At 22.9% G+C, this 17,443-nt stretch overlaps 1 protein-coding gene across 4 annotated transcripts in view; it reads left to right on the top strand.

Annotated features, from left to right (window-relative positions):
- Positions 1–17,443, top strand: part of LOC129614459 (PH and SEC7 domain-containing protein) — a 92,646-nt gene that overhangs the window by 42,990 nt on the left and 32,213 nt on the right. The window lies entirely within an intron of this gene.

The following is a 17,443-nucleotide window of genomic DNA, read 5'->3' as shown; positions in this document are numbered from 1 at the left end:
TCTCATATGGAAAATACTTGCAATTTAAAACCGAGAAAAACCTGAAACAATATTTCTATTTTTTTTTTCATTTTATAATAAAGGACCTATTCACTTATGAATTCATTTTGGTTCTGAAAAAACTAAAGTTTGATATCATATTTGCTATTGAGAAAATGAAATCATCTTAAATAAATAAACGCAAAGCATTGTTTTAACCGGTACTCTTAGATTTACTTTTTATTGGCCTCAAAAACAAGCTACTTTACAGTTGATTAACAAATGTAGTTATAGAACAATAAAAATCAATAAATCATACATACATACATACGTACATATCTATATATTTGTGTACATACGTATGTTTTGCCAACCAGTTGCATAACTAATTTAATGAAAGTCTTATACTCTTATTCAAAATCTATTACTCTCGCGGTACCGGTTTAAACATATGTACGTATGTGAACAAAGAAAATTCTTACAATTGAAATTTGAAAATTTACATTCCCATATTAACGCATGTGAGTATGTATTTTAAAGACTTATAATGCAATATTAAAACTAATCTTACCAAATTGTAATTTTATTTACAATTATTATACATATTAATTCTAAAATCTTGAAATATTTATTTTAACTTTATTCCTTATTTAACATATGAGCATAAATATGTGCATATATATATATATATATATATATATATATATATATATATATGTATATTTGTATGTATACCCTTAAAATTTTATGTATCATCGTATTAAGCACAGAGGCAAATACTCGTGGTATGGTATAATATATACATACAACATGCATTTTACTATACTGATGTTATACAAACAATACAACCACCTACCACCCTTATTACGGATTGTATTGTTACGGTGATGATCCAATATGATAACATAGTGCTAAATTTTAAATGATGTAATGAAAAAGAATACTTATTATATGTGTATGTTTGTACGTAATATGATTTTCTTATTTATAATAATTTTGCTTTGCATTTTAGAGAAAAATTTAAGCTTTTTAAAATCGTTTTACTTCTCATCATTTATATTTTTGATGCTACACACATGGTATAGTAAACTACATACATACATAAATATGTGCATACTTAGAGTATATTTTAAAAGATGGGACAAAAATAATAATAACAATAATAATAATGATAATAATAATAACAAATGACAATAATTTTGCGAAGTAAATAAAGAATAATAATAATAATAATAATATGACAAAGAGTTGTTATTTTTTTAATGAAAATATGAAAAGAGTGAAAAGGACAGAATAAAGTCAAAAAGCATAACTGGCATTTTGCTGTCTGACGACGACGTCTCATGTTTTATGAGTAATTTTTTCTTCTGTGCTTATTATGATTTTTTTTGTCATTTTTGCTGCTCGTTTTTATTTGAAACTTAGATAATTGAGTTCAATAAACTTATATAGCGGCATATGTTGTACTTTACATACATACACATTCATGGATAAATATTATGTAGTTATGTACAAATGTGAAATATGTGTAGATATTACGTATATGAAAATTGAAAAATTAAAACAAACTTAAATTTATAGATACATACATACGTATATAGATATGTTTGTAGATAAACATATAAATACATACAGAAAAATAGTGTACATAAATGCTTTGTATTTACATATATGGAAGATGTCGCAAATCCAATCTCACAAAATACATGTAGTATGTACAAACATATTTATAGGCATATACATACATACATAAAAATGTTTTGTAAATATTCGTATACTTTACGCACTTTAAATGTTGTGAATTTATTACAAACTTGTAGTAAAAACGAATTATAATTCACTATTTACGGTAAAGAAAAATGGGAGATGGAAAAGCCTTTGGCTGCTTTTTCTGATTTAATGTTTTTACTATAGAAAAAATCATATATGAACATATGTACTATATACATACGTATTTTACCAAAATATGTTACGTACGAATATGGCACGAAGATGGTTAAAAATTGCCAAAAATTGCGTTAAGCAAAATGTGATTATGGAATAATTCTAAAATTATTCCATAATTAAACAAAAAACCTAACCTAATCAAATTAAATTAATTCATAACTGATTTCAATTTAATATTTAGTTACCTGTATTGCAAATCGCATGCAAGTTTAGCGATATGAGACCGACATAAGTGCCATATTAGGTATACTTGTTGTTAAGTTTTTTTTTTTTGATACTTTTTTCATACTTGCGAATCAAGTTTCTTTTTTAATATTAGTTAAAAAATCATAATACCTATAAAGCTTTTTTTCTTTTCATTTTTGTTTAAGTAGCGATATAGATATGTTTTATATACGTTTTTACTTATGTATAAATAATATTCACATATGGGTGCCATGCTTGTTTCCCTTATCTACATTTTCCTTGTATATTTATATGTATATAGACATATACATATTTGTTTTCTTAAATTTTAACTTTTTTGTTATTGAACCCGTTTATTCTGGTTGTACCTTGTATGGTAGTAATAAACACCTGAATTGAATTCATATATGTAGTTAAATTGCCGGTTTCATCCAGTATTAAAATAATTGTAGTTTTAATATTTAGATCTACGAGTATATATCGTTTCACTCATCAGCACTTACATATCTCTTTATATATGTATATTTGTTTTTTGTTATTATTATACAATATTATAAAAAATTATAAACTATAATTAATAAATTTAAAAGTATATTAAATTCATTTATATGATCTGCATACAAAAATCAAATGCACATATGTACATAAATGAATACTTAGGTCCTAAAGGCAACTCTGGGCGAATATTATTAACTATAGGCGATAAAAAGTTGAAAATTTATAGATATAAAGGAAATATGTTAGAGCGAAAATTAAATTGAACTTATATATTAATTTAATTTTATGTATGTAGGTTGAATTTTTAAGCAATTTTAATATTGTGATACACGCATACATAAGTATGTTTATTTGTATGTTCTTGATTTCGCGGTATATTTTTTTCATTTTGGATCACATACATACATATGTACATAACTTAATATTAATTATTTGTTATCGAATAATGTAGCTGAAAAATGTGATTTACCTCAATATTCTTAATATTATATTATGCGAAATATTTTTTAAATTAAATTTAAATTATTTAATCGAATAAGGTAAATAATCGTTTTACTTACATATAAACTATGTGAATTAAGTCAACACATCTATTATTATTATTTACAGACTAACACAATTAAGATATTTATTAAAAAAATTTACAAAAACAAAATTAAATAATTTTCTGGCTTTTTTTTGTAATTGTTTGCAAATAAATATATTTTTTAATAAGTTGTTGATTTTCTATTGTAAAATAAAAGGGACAGTTTGTCATTGTAAGTATGTACGTATGTATGCATATACATTTTTCGGAATTTTTGCTACGCAAAAATTTAATTATAATATAAACGTATAAAAATAAATATAAATAAAGGAGAAAAAAAATGTACGTATGTAAATAATATGTTAATAAAATCGTTTCTAATAGTTAATAAAATTATACACATTATACTAACATTTAAAAAACCCTTTCAAATTCGATTCATATGTTAAAAAGAAAAGGAAAGTTGATTTTCGTTTAATCATTAAAATTTGTAACTCAAAAATTCAAATATGTACCTATAATTAATTGCAAAAATTGGCAAATGCATACAAACAAAGTATCATAATCCACTGAAGGACAAATTCATTTTTATTAAACTTTTATTCCAAAAATTTTTGCATATTAGTAATTCATCTAGTATAGGGTTAATATTTTAACCCAATTTTAAAAAGTTTTAAACCCAATTTTAAAAACATTTGAAAAAATCTGATGTGATCAGCCCATAACCGAACGCAATGTATATTGTCTAGATTAGTAAAAGTATTCCACAAGATTATCAAAATGCCAATAAGCTTTTAGTTAACATGCCCAGACTTATCATAGTTAACATCCCAGATTTTTAGTTAACATACTAAAAATGTAAATTTGGCGCTTAGTAGAGTTTCATTTTGTGCTTTCCGAATCATACGAAAAGTTAATCAGTAACCTCTATTAACAACCAGAGCTCAAATATTCAATTTGAAAAAATTCCATCAATTCGTTCCGCAGATATTGCAAAAAATGTAAAATCAGCCCTCAGATCAGTTTCCGAGTCCTGATCTTTCCAAAAAATTTATATGTTCATTGTTTTAATACGAGAAATTCATAAATTAAATTTCAATGAAATTGGTTGATTATTTACTCTTTATATACCCAAAAATGTATATTTGGCCCGTAGTAAACGTCCAGTTGCTGACGTCTAATTTTTTCCAAAAATTAGAAGATTTCGCGGACGGCCGAATTAAGCTTATACATACATATATGAAATCTCAAGAAAAACTGTTGAATACTTGTTTCTAAATGTTCAAAAATGTAAAACAAGCCTGCTAAAAAGTTCAGTTTCCGAGGCCTGTTTATCCCAAAAAATTCATCTGTGCCATAGTCGAAATAAACTGTCATATAAAATTCATCAAAATCGGTTCAGCCGAACTGGAAGTACATTAATGCACACACAGACCGACAGGTTGCTAAAAAAAGTTTATTTAGACTTCCCTACCATGAAGAAGTGCGTTCCCGCCGAAAACTCGATATGCAAAATTCATTGCCATCACATAACCTACCTTATTGTATACACAATGCTGTCCGTAAAAACATTAAAAAAATCACTGAAAATTTTAGGGATCTTTTAAAACATTTTAAAAATTACCTCAGAATTTTGATATTATAACACACATATACATATGTACATATGTATAGTATACATATATTTTTATAAATTACAATTGCTGAATATATTCATATGTATTTATGTATATATTTTGTCATAATTCATTTTATTACATATTTCATTTATTTTAGAAAACAAAAACTATCTAAACTTTAACTGAAACTGAGATACTCTTGTGGAATAATTTTGTTCCTAAACAGAAATACATGCATATACTCGTATACATACATGCTATTATATTTCGACAGAAAACACATGTATAGAATACACATGTGTTGTATATTTACATATATACTTACATATATATTGTTTATAATCGATTTGACTAAATATTTATGAAGAATTTAAAAACGTTAATAACTGTTAAAAAAATGCGAAAACCAGTTTTTTACTCAAATATTTTTCCAATATTTTAAGAGGAGAAAAATATCTCTATTTATGTTATTTTATTATGTATGTACCTATAGCGGTTTTTTTTTCTCTTTCGTTAATTTAATATGGTGGTTAATTGCGATTAGCTGTCGTTTATATGCAATTTATTTTTATTAACCTTTAATTATAAAGTGGGTAAATAAACACAATTCATACAAATTTACATACATACATATTTATATTGATAATTAGAGATACTAATATGTTTAGTTATTGGCATATGTACGTGTATTACTTATGTATATATGTTCGTCAAAGTTCCTATGTATGTATGTACATATGTATATGTAAAATATGAATATAAGGTAATCGTCTGTAGCTTGTTGTTTTAAAAGCTTATCATTTTTTAAAACCCTCCATTTGATTTACAAATTAAAGTAAGTACATAATAACTGTGCTTTCAATTTCTTTGCTTTGCATATTTGCCTATTTAAATCCATGCACACATATGTATGTACATACATATATGTACTTTCTTGAATTACATAATATATGTACATTTATGTGCCTACATACATACATATGTATATATTAAATATTTAATTTATTTTTAAATTCATTTATACGTACACTCATATGTGTATATGCATGTATATACATATATATGTTATGTATATAAACATGCACATATATAATATATATATATATATATATATAAATATATATGCATATACATACACACATAACATATGCCTGTAATTTGGTCTTTCGCGAATGTGGAAACATTTTTAAATGTCCATAATAGCGCGACATTACTGTACATATGTACAATACAAGTATGTATATGTATGTATATGTATGTGAAATATTTTCTTATAACACCGGTAAAAATTTTTAAAATTGATTTTTAAAAGTGAAAACTACTAAGTTTAAAGGAAATAAAATTTTTGTTAATATATTTATGTGCATATATACATATGTATGTAGTTAGGACAAGCGAAATACAAATGCAAATACTAATGCGTAAAAACAAGTTCAAATTATGCATTTTAATGAATGTATTAAAAAAGTATATACATACATATAAGTATATAACTATACTCGTATAACTATATAAATGTATGTCTTTTCAATATGAAATCGACACATTGCGCATTGTGAAAATCAAAGCTAAATATTTTCAAATTCATAGTAACGTAAGAAATTTGCTGAATTAAAAAAAATATCAATATTGTTATTAAATACTTTAGTATTTTATTCATTATTCTGATCACGCATTTATATTTAGGAGGTCAAAGCCCTGACATCATCTTGTTATTTTATGAATTTGTTTTCAATTCAGTTATACTTAATAAGTATTATACTTGAAAATCAAAAATTGGTTTTAAAAACTTTTATAAGAGTTACTTCTTAATCATATGGTAATTTGATTTAAGGTACTAGATACCAATGAATTGAAATTAAGTAATTAATTAATAAATATATTTCAACTCCTAATATTTCATATTAGTTTATAGTAAAAGTAAGTATACTCTTAAATCTCTCAAATTTTTAAGAAAAATTTTTTGATTTATTTATATAATATTTAAGTAAGAAATAAAAAACTACAAAATAAAATATACATATATAGAAAATATAGTTTACAGTACAGCGTATCAAATTATTTAGAGCGTAATCGTCTATTGCGCTATTTTACTGCCCAAGTGAGAAGAAGTTGATTGACTGTCATATACTTGCGTACCGTAATTTTAGAGAGAGAATTTTTTCGTGTTCCATATTTCGTTTTTTTCTAAAATGCATGCAAAATTTAATCATTATTAATTCAATTTGTTTTTGAAGGTGAAAGGTTCACTTGATAAAAATTAGTAATATTTAAAAAATTTTTATATTAAGTATAAAAAATATTTTATTGTATTATATTTTTATATTATAATTCTAATTTTCAATAATAAATTTTGAAAAGTGCTAATTACAAATAATTACTATTTTTATTATATTTATGCTAGAAATTATATGTGCTATGAATTTAATAAGAACGATCTATTTTGGGATAAAATTTTCATACAATATTAAAAAATTTAATAAACAAATAAAAAAACTATTTATAAATAGGCATATTTCGAGTATAAATTCGAAAAACAGAATTCAATTTCAATTTGTTCAAAAAAAGAAAATCTAAATTTAAAATGATCTAATTGAAATCTTTTATAATCAAAATTACTGAATATATAATAATTAATAATTTAAAAGAAATTAGCGTTCGATTGAAAGTTTTCTTAAATATTTTTATTTTATTTGGCACAATAAAATTTTTTTCATTTTTATTTTTTTTTTATTAAGCAAATATTTGTAAATAACACAACATTATTTTTCTCTTTTGTACTGAAGTTTGACATATTATTATTTTTGAGATAAAAATGTCTTAATTTTAATACCAATATATCTACGTACATACATACATATATGTACATACGTGTTTATATATACTGATTGTTATATCGATATTATTTGATCATATGTTTTATGCTAAACCTTTTATCGTGAGTAAAATAATAATTAGCGATGATATTTGAGATTTTATCTCGTGCAATTGATAATTGGTAATTGGGGAACAGTATATATATATATATACATATTTCTTTTAGAAATAAAAAGTCTGAAAACTATCAAAAACTTGCAAAATATATGTTTCGTCAAGAATCAAAAGACTAATTAACCATACTATTAATAAAAGTACTTCTTTGAAAAGTAAAAGTAAAATAAAGTTGGTGCAATTATTACAAACTTCTCTATATATTTAAAAGATGACGAAATTATTTTTCAAATTTTATAGTATACTTAATTTGAATTGCTGCTTCAACAAATTAAGTTGTATTTTTGAATGTCATGCGAATATTTAGAAAATATAGCTTGGAATATTTTCCTGAAACATAAACAGAAATTTGTATACATGTGTAACGAAAAGGCAACTTTATAATATACTAAAAGGATAATTCGTAAAAGTAATCAAAATTTGTTCAATAAATTTTTTTTACATTAGAAGATAAAAACATTTTACCAGCAAGAAGTAAAATTGTTCTTACTACATACGAAAAAATTTACTTTACTACACACAAAAGAGAATCTGCAATAAATTTACGTAAACGAGTCGTTAAAAACATTCGAATAAATTATAAATACATAATACGTATCCGCACAGGATTAAAAATTTCGTATTATTCTAATTTGTAAACTGTCAATGTCTTTACGTTATATGTTTAGAAATTGAATCCTAAAAGTACTATTAGTTTAATATAGGAATGTGATAACATAAGGAAGTTTTTCATTAAAAATTTTTAAAATTTTAATTTAACAAAAAAAAATTTAGCAAAAAAACTTTCGATGAAACCTAAACCCAGTTTTGTTCAATAGTTGACTTCTGGTAATTCTGATGTAAAGACGATGGTTATTTATTTGTACATCTAAACTCTTTAAAATCATTAAAATTTAGATTTGATTACTTAACTTTTATCTTTTTGATACCGTATGGTATAAATTATTTTATTTTACTCAATAATTGCCACATTATTGCAATTAGTGATAATTATGCATAGCCCAACTCTTATTATATATATATTTACCTTTATTATTGTTTTATAATAATTTTAGTATCTACAATTTAGAAATTCAACACATAGCTCAAAAAAAAAATCACCTGTTAAAATTATTTCTACATATTCTAAAACTTAATGAATTGACGTTATGAAATGTACTCTCTACGAATATATAAAAAAAAGATTCTTGTTAGAAAGGTTTCTAAGAAACCTGACATGAATAAATTTGGATGGAAAATTAGACTTAAATGATTGTATGTGTAGATACATGAGCACGTGTACATTAAATATGCCTATAGTAATATTTTGCAATGAACAATAGCATTTCCTTCTTCGGTTGCAACCTCGGAAATATTTAACACAAAAGAGAACAAAGATTTGATACAAACAGATAACTGAGTAAATTAATAACTAGAAAAACAAAGTTGATAAGTTAAAATTTAAAAAAAAATTGTACTTTAACATTTTTGGATTTATGTTATTACAATTTAAAATAAATTAACTAATAAGTTTTTCAAAATTTATTTGTTTAAAAATTACTGCATTCCACTCATTGAACACTTCATTGCGAATTTTTAACAAATGTTAAATTATATATTTTACTTACTGATAAGTGAACAATTTTTTTTATTTACACCTGATTTTACTTAGCATTTTTTTCTGAAATTTTCCTTACTGGAACCTGTTAAAATTATGTTGTTGTTGAAAACAATACTGCTCTTACAATATTAAATGAGTAAATAAATAAATTGGTATTCATAGTTGTAGAGGAGGAAAATTTGTCATGACATATTTATTTTCTTTTGAACGCAGGCATTACCTCAGGCTCTTCAGTTAGTTTCCAAAATTTTCACAAAAATCTGATATTTATACACTTATATTTTCATATGTATAAAATTGAAATAAAAATTTCAAAGGAGTTATGAATAAGTAAGTTTGATGTAGTAAGAATTTGAAAATTTAAAATCATATTTAACATTGAACGACTTAAAACAAAAGAGGAACAAAAATTGAAATTTAATTTATTTCAAATGTTTTATAAACTTTTAGGATTGCATTTACTTTTTAACATTAACATCTTTAACATTATTAAGCTTTAGTATCTGTAATATGATAAAATTACTTTAACATAACAGTTAAGAAACATGTACCCTCTCTATGCATTGTCGGTTTACACATGTTTAATATTAATATAGTAAGGCTCTGCAAGAATAAATTTATATTGAAATAAAGCTAAACATACAGATGTCATTTCACATTAGGTTCTATATAAATTTAATACATTAACTAATATAATAATTATTACTAATATAATTAATACTAATTATAGCTAAAACGTTCCATAAGACTACGAAAATCACTTTTAGTTAACATAAGTACCTAGAAAACTTTATATTTAGCTCTTATCAGAGGCTCATTTTATGCTCACCAAATTCCCTGAAAAGTATCTTATTTATAGTTTTGGTAGCAAACAGAACTCAAATTTTTAATTTCAAGAAATTCCATAGATATGAAAACAAACGAAATTTCGGCTCATGTTCATGGTGTTAACACCCTGAATGTAAACATTAAATTTCACGGAAATTGGCTGATTAGTTCTCTTTGTATGCGCAAAAATGTAAACTTGGCCGATATCTATTGTTTTATTTAAGTACTTTATATATATTTGTATTATGTGGAAAGTGTCGATACATAAATATTATTTTTTCTATTATAACATAATATAAATGCAAACTTTTTTGGCCACCTAAGTTTAAGAGTAAAATCAAACATAAGAAAATTTTTTTTCGAGTATTACTTTATTTATATGCTTTATTATGATTCATGCACGAACTATATTTCTTTGCTGATTTTATTCATTTTGCAGAAAATGTATAACAAAATAATATTAAGCATAAACGAGAAAAAATACAGTTGACCGTGTCAACTCTGTGATACCCGTACGAATTTGTTATCCTATGTGCGAATAAATATGCCATAGTTGATTATGGGACAGATTATAATTTTAAGTTGTTGTATTACGATATTAACTTATGCCAAATTTCAGTACTACATATATGTATTTTTTTAAAACATACACATACATCCTTGAAGTGCGATATCCTATATGTATAATATATTTTACACCTTTCTTCAAAAATATAGAAAAAAATTATAAAAATTTCGTTTTACAAATATTTTTAAATTATACCATGTTCAATTATTATAAGTTCTAGTATATGTATGTCAGCAACTACACAAAATTATATGTGAATACATCTATATACAAATTGTGTATACAATTGTATATACAAATATTTACATTCCCTCATACATAAAACAACATGTTAAATTTATAAAACTTTACAACTTACTTTTCACAATGGTAAAGTTTCATCAAAAAATAACATAAAGAACTGTGAAAAATTACAATGCGCATGAATTCTGTAAACTTTATTTAAGGTAAAAATTAAAATTACCTTGCTTACTTTGGTGTTAAATAGATTTTTTTAACGCAAAATATCATGCCAGGATTAAGTATAAATTGAAATCGTGTATTGCACTTGCACAAATGGTCACCTCTTTACAAAATTCCTTTCAAATTTTTAAATTTCACATCACATTTGTATACATGTATACGTATAACTTTATGTATTTTCATAATCGTTATAAATACCGTTTAATGGCACGATATACTTAAGGTTAAGAATGTATTTTTATTTCAAAATAAAATATTCAACCTTTTTTAGCGATATTAAAGATTGCATACTTATAGGATTGTTATTGGTTTTATTCTGAATTATTAATGAAGTCATATTATAGAAAGTACCTTTATATATTTATTTTTAATGTTTCATACATAAAAAATATTTAAGATTATATCTACATGTATGTTATATATATTATATTTAAAAAAAAGGGAGATAAAAAATAATTTTTCGGATGTTTTAAGTACGTAAAAAAATGTTGTGTTTTTATTGTAGTAAAATATTAAAATCAAAGAACCGAAAATTTTAAAAAAAGTTTCATAACACTTAAATTGATTTTTATTAAAAAAGAAAAATGCGGTTTATTAATTTCAATAAAATAGTGAGTAATGTATACATAAACATGTGTATATATATACATAAAATATACTAAGTTGATATAAGACAACCAAAAGAAGAAACCTTAAATTTTACTTATTGCTGTTATGACAGAACTTATAATATAAGTTAATTTAAAAACAAATACGTTTCACTATTTTATTGAATTTGTCAAATTTTTTCGTTCTTTGAAATTTAACAGATTTATTAATAATTTCTTAAGAATGATTTTGAGCTCAATGATTTTTGAGTTAGAGGTGTCTATCATTTGCTAATTTATTTTTGCTGAAACTCTATATTATACAACATTATTGTCATAACTAATCTTTAATTATCTCTCGTTGATCAGAAACAAAAATAGATAAATAGTAAATATTCAATTGCCTATCAATTAATTGCCTTTTGTCATAGGAGCATCTTTATTGTTATATTTATTATTTTAAAATAAATTTGAAACCCATAAACAAGATGCATAGTGGAATTTTGCAGAAATGTAGGCCGAACAAAAAAATGAAAAAAAATGTAGCCCTTTTTTTCAAATATAAATTAAAAAACTTCAAAGAAGGGCAATAAACTTTTGTTCTTTAAGAAAATACAATTTTTATTTCACAATTTTTTTTAAAGTTTATTAGAATTTAATTCATTTCTAACAATTATTCAAAAAAATTATAACATTGTCAGTTGAATGTTACCTGAATTAAATAGAAAAAACATACAAACATATACAAGAAACTAGTTTTTCATAATTACGAAAGGTTAATCAATTAATTTTTTTATAACAAGTATAGTTTTCATTATATTTTTAAGAAAGTAACAGAACCCCTAATTTTTTAATCATAGTCTATTAAGTATTAAATTTTTAATTGAAATTTCCTCCTCAAAACTTTGATGTTACAATTTTTTATTATTATTTTCACTATATTTTACTCTTATATTCAACTGCGCTCATCAAATATTTTATTCATTAGCCTTCTGCATAATTGAAAAAAAATGTGTATATCTTAAGATAGGTCAGGTTCTTCTGTTATACATACATGGAGAGCACTCGTACTTTTACAATGTAGTATATTTGTCAATATATAAACATTTACATACACATTTACATTATTATGGTTATGTATAAATTGATATTAAACATAAAATGAAAACAAATTGAATAATTTTAATTTTCTAAACAGTTTGATTTTTTTTTTATTTCTATAAAAAGGATATTTTTAGCTTCTAAATTCAATTTCAATTTAATAAAATGCTTTCAAGAGAAATATTTCGTATAATATTTAAATAAAAAAAAAATTCGGCAATTTTAATATTAAATTAAAATGGAAAATACAAAATGTTTAAAAACTTTGCATAAAATAATTTAAAAATTTTCTAAAATATTTTAATGTCCTTATAAAAAGTGCTCATCATGATTCATAAATGATGTTGTATTGCAAAAATACATAAATGAGATATAATTTGATTTCCTCTCATTGCTGTGCACTTGCACTTGAAAATTGAAAAGGAAAACTGAAAAATTAAAATTATAAATTTTCTCTTTCTCTCTTCGTTTTTCTCTGATTTTGTTATATTAATAAAGCGCATGTTCTCTAACAATGTTCTCTTATACTTAGTATTAATAGAGCAAATTTCCTCTTTTAAACACTTGAATATTATTTATTTAATGTATATTACATATACCTTAATGTAATTCAAAAATAAATATCTCAACACCGGTATCTAGTTGATAAAAGGTTACCTACAGTGTTGTAAAATGAATTATTTAAATTAATTTTCCACAAAATAATAATTTTTTAAAATGCACATTTAGTTTATCAGACATTAAAAAAATGGGGATAAAAAACTGAAATTTTAATTTTTAATGTTATACCTACACATGTATGTAAAAAATGATAGTTATAATACCAGATTATATGTACTTGCATTGTACAACAACACATACGTACAACAACAGCACCTTTATAGTAACCACTTACTCATGAGCGATTTTAAAAACTTGCAAATCTTAATATACTACATTCATATATGTATGTAAATGAAAACAAACAAATTTATGTCTTTAAAATTTAAAGCTTGTTAAAATCCCCGAAAGCCGAATCAAATGCCGATAATATAACATTTCGCTCTAATTTTCTAACAAGTATGTATTTATGTATGGTTCTATTTTATATACCCCTCTTTTTAAAATGATAAATGTATAACAATAAATTTTCCTTTTAAAAATATCACCAGTGAAATTAATTTGTTTTTGTTTTTATTTACATTCTCTCATGTGTTTATACACACAATTTTATATAGGTTTATATGTATATCACATACTTAATTGTTTAGTTCTTTTTCCAATTGAAATTACCAGAAACATTAAAACAGAAAACGGAAACACTTCTTTTGATTTGAAAGCTCTTTAAAATGTATTACAGTTTTCTCTTATCATCTTGCTCTCAAAATTTTGATAAATTTACATTTGTTTTTTTTTATGCTTATCAAGAGTGTTTCCGTTTTCCAATATACCCAGAGTAAAAATAATATGGTAAATTATTTGTACAAATTTATTAAGTTTATTTACAATGTATGTATGTATAATATATACATATTTGGAAAATATTGTGATGAAATACGGTGATTTATTTTAATTAATTTTATGGTAGCTTCAATAAAAATTTTGTAATAACAATTTTTAAAAATTTAAAAAAATGAGTGTTGCGATTAATGAGCCATTATACCACATTACCTTTAATTAATTTTGAATCACAATTAAATACGCATAAAACAATTAACAATGTTAAAAAAAAAAACATTTCACTTTGGTAGCACTTGTTAACAATACCTTAGTTGTCATACAGTCAAACCAACTCAATGACCAAAATGTTTTTATTTTTGTTTTGCTTTTGTTATCAATTTTTTCTCACTGATAATCATATCAAATAATATAACACTTTTATTAATTTTCTCAATTCTCTTTGCTTCTCTTTTATAATTTTTTATATTATTGTATGAGATTTTCCTATCGCAATAACTTTCATATAATATTTTTGTTATTAAGAAAAAAAACAAAACAAAAATTACAACAAATGCAACAACAAATTTTTTTTCTTATAGCGCTGACATTTTCCCGTGAATTTTTGTTTTTTATCATTTTTGTTTTGTTTTTGAATTTTTCTTCTTCTGTTTTCAATTTTCACATAATACACATATTTGGATATTTCGTTTTCTTGTTTTGTTTTTTTTCCTAAAATTTTCTCGGTATTCTTTTAGTATGAAAATAGATTTGGTGCATTAATTTAGCGGAAAATACTAAAAATAAAAATGTGAAAAAAAAGGATAAGAAAAATTTATTTAAGGGTTGGCTTTTTTTTTAAATTCATTAATTATTAAAAAAAAAAAATAAAAAACAATTAAAATACTCAGATAAAAAAAAAAAGAATTAAATGCGAACTTTTTAAATATTGAAAAATTTAATTTGAATATTTTAAGAAAAGAAAAAATTGAAAATAAAAAAAATGTAATAAAAATTTTATGTATGTATTCAATTTTTAATTAGGGTGGCGAATAATTTTATTTCCACTTTTAATTAGAAAATTCGTTATAAAAATTTTACTTTTATCATTAAAAAAAAAAAACAAAAGAAAATTGTATTTTCACGTTAATAATTTTAAATTTGCGTTTTTAAGAAAAAAATAATTTTTAATAGATTTAGTGATTTTGTGAAAAAAGGAGAAAAATTCAAAAAAAACAAAAAATAAAAGTTAAGCACATAAAAATGTGGATATTGAAAATGTATAAGTATGGTAGAAAAAAAGGCGTTATAACAGAGTCAAATTTAATTATGACAAAGTTATTGAGATTTTTTTATGATTATTAAATAAATAACCACAAAAGAAAAAATAAAAATTAAAAATCATATTTTCTTTTTCAATAAAACAACAACAGAAAAAAGAAACAAACTACGGTGTTTTTCATTTTTGATTTTTTGAATTGTGTGATATGTGACAATTTTCTTTCCTATTTTTCCTTTTCTTTTTTTCGCTTATGTTTTTATTTCTTTCATTGTCTTTTGTTTTTATTGTTTAGTTTTCTTTTTTTTCTTATTTTACTATAATTGTGTATAAGAAGTCAAGCTTGCCAATTATTTATTGTTCAATACTTTTTTACATTACAGCAATCAAATTATGTATTTGGCAAAAAATACAGAAGTACTTATATAAAATATAAAAGAAAATATAGATTCCCTGGTTTTCAATTTGCAATATGAATTAATGAAAAAAAATCTTATTAATTATATACATCTACATAACATGTACATAACATATAAATGTAAAATAGAAGTTTTTTTTTATATTTATTTTGCGAACTTAGTTTACATAATTTTATTTTAAAAAAAATCAAAATATTTTTCAATATATTGGCAATCCCAATAAGGATACATAAATATTTTGTATGTACATCACAACTGTACATATACAGTTATGTACGTATGTGTATGCATAGATGGGAATAATACACATATGTTGTATAGGAATGAAAAATCAATATAAGAAAAACTGAATTTTTTTTTTATTATTCCAAAAAAAAAAAATCTTGTATTTTCTTTTTTTATTATTATTTCATTTTTATATTTTTATATCCTTGTCAATAACTTTGTTGTAATATTGAAGATATAAGAACTCTGACTGAATTGAAATTAAAGATAAAAAAAAAACTACATAAAATATATTATGTATGTAGTACTTATGTGTGTACATATAAAGAAATTTATATAAATTTTCTTTTTAATTTACATTCATAAGTATGTATTCATATATACATACATATATAAGTGTATAGTAATATAACATACGCCTTGCATATTTATAAAATAAAATTAACATATTGTGTACATACATTCATATACCCATAAATAATATGTTAAGAATAATATTACATATGATTATGTTCGAATAGACCTACATACTTATAATATGTATGACAACTTATTTACTTTACACAATGTATATGTGATAAATGAACGTACTTACATACTTATATTTAAATTATGTCAATGGAAAAACTGTTATCCAAAAATTTTTCTTAACTGTCATCGTTTTTCTTTTTTTTTTTTTTGTTATTGGTTAATAATATTAACATTCATATAATATAACATAAAATACTGAAATTGATGTACATATTCATTTTAAGGATATGTAAAAGAAATTTCAGCCACACAAATAAGGAGTGACATATTTTCCTACTGTTCGGTTTGTCATTTTTTTGTGTGTCTTTGACATTTAATATGTGATTCCGTGCGATGGTCGCAATAGTTATTTTGATTAAGTTTCAATCCGAAGAAACGCTTCAAATTATAAATTAATATTTAACAAAATGTACAAAATATTTCTCAAGAATGCGATTGCAGAGCTTAAAATCTGATCCTTTATTTGAATAGCATCAAATGAACATTCAATATTGTCTACCACTAAATACAATATTGAATGTTTTTTGATGTAAATCCGGCCAAAATGTACCAAACAATTACTAAAAATCGAATTTTTTTGAGTAATGATTTGTAACATAATAGATGCTATTAAAAAATTAACATGAAGTTTAAGAGACAACGATTATTTTAATTATTCGATACAAAATTTTTTGCAAAAAC

Source organism: Condylostylus longicornis, unplaced genomic scaffold (assembly GCF_029603195.1).
Source record: "Condylostylus longicornis isolate FDR11 unplaced genomic scaffold, ASM2960319v2 ptg000110l, whole genome shotgun sequence".
In the NCBI taxonomy this organism is placed as follows: Eukaryota; Metazoa; Arthropoda; class Insecta; order Diptera; family Dolichopodidae; genus Condylostylus; species Condylostylus longicornis.
This window is presented reverse-complemented; position numbering and strand designations above follow the sequence as displayed.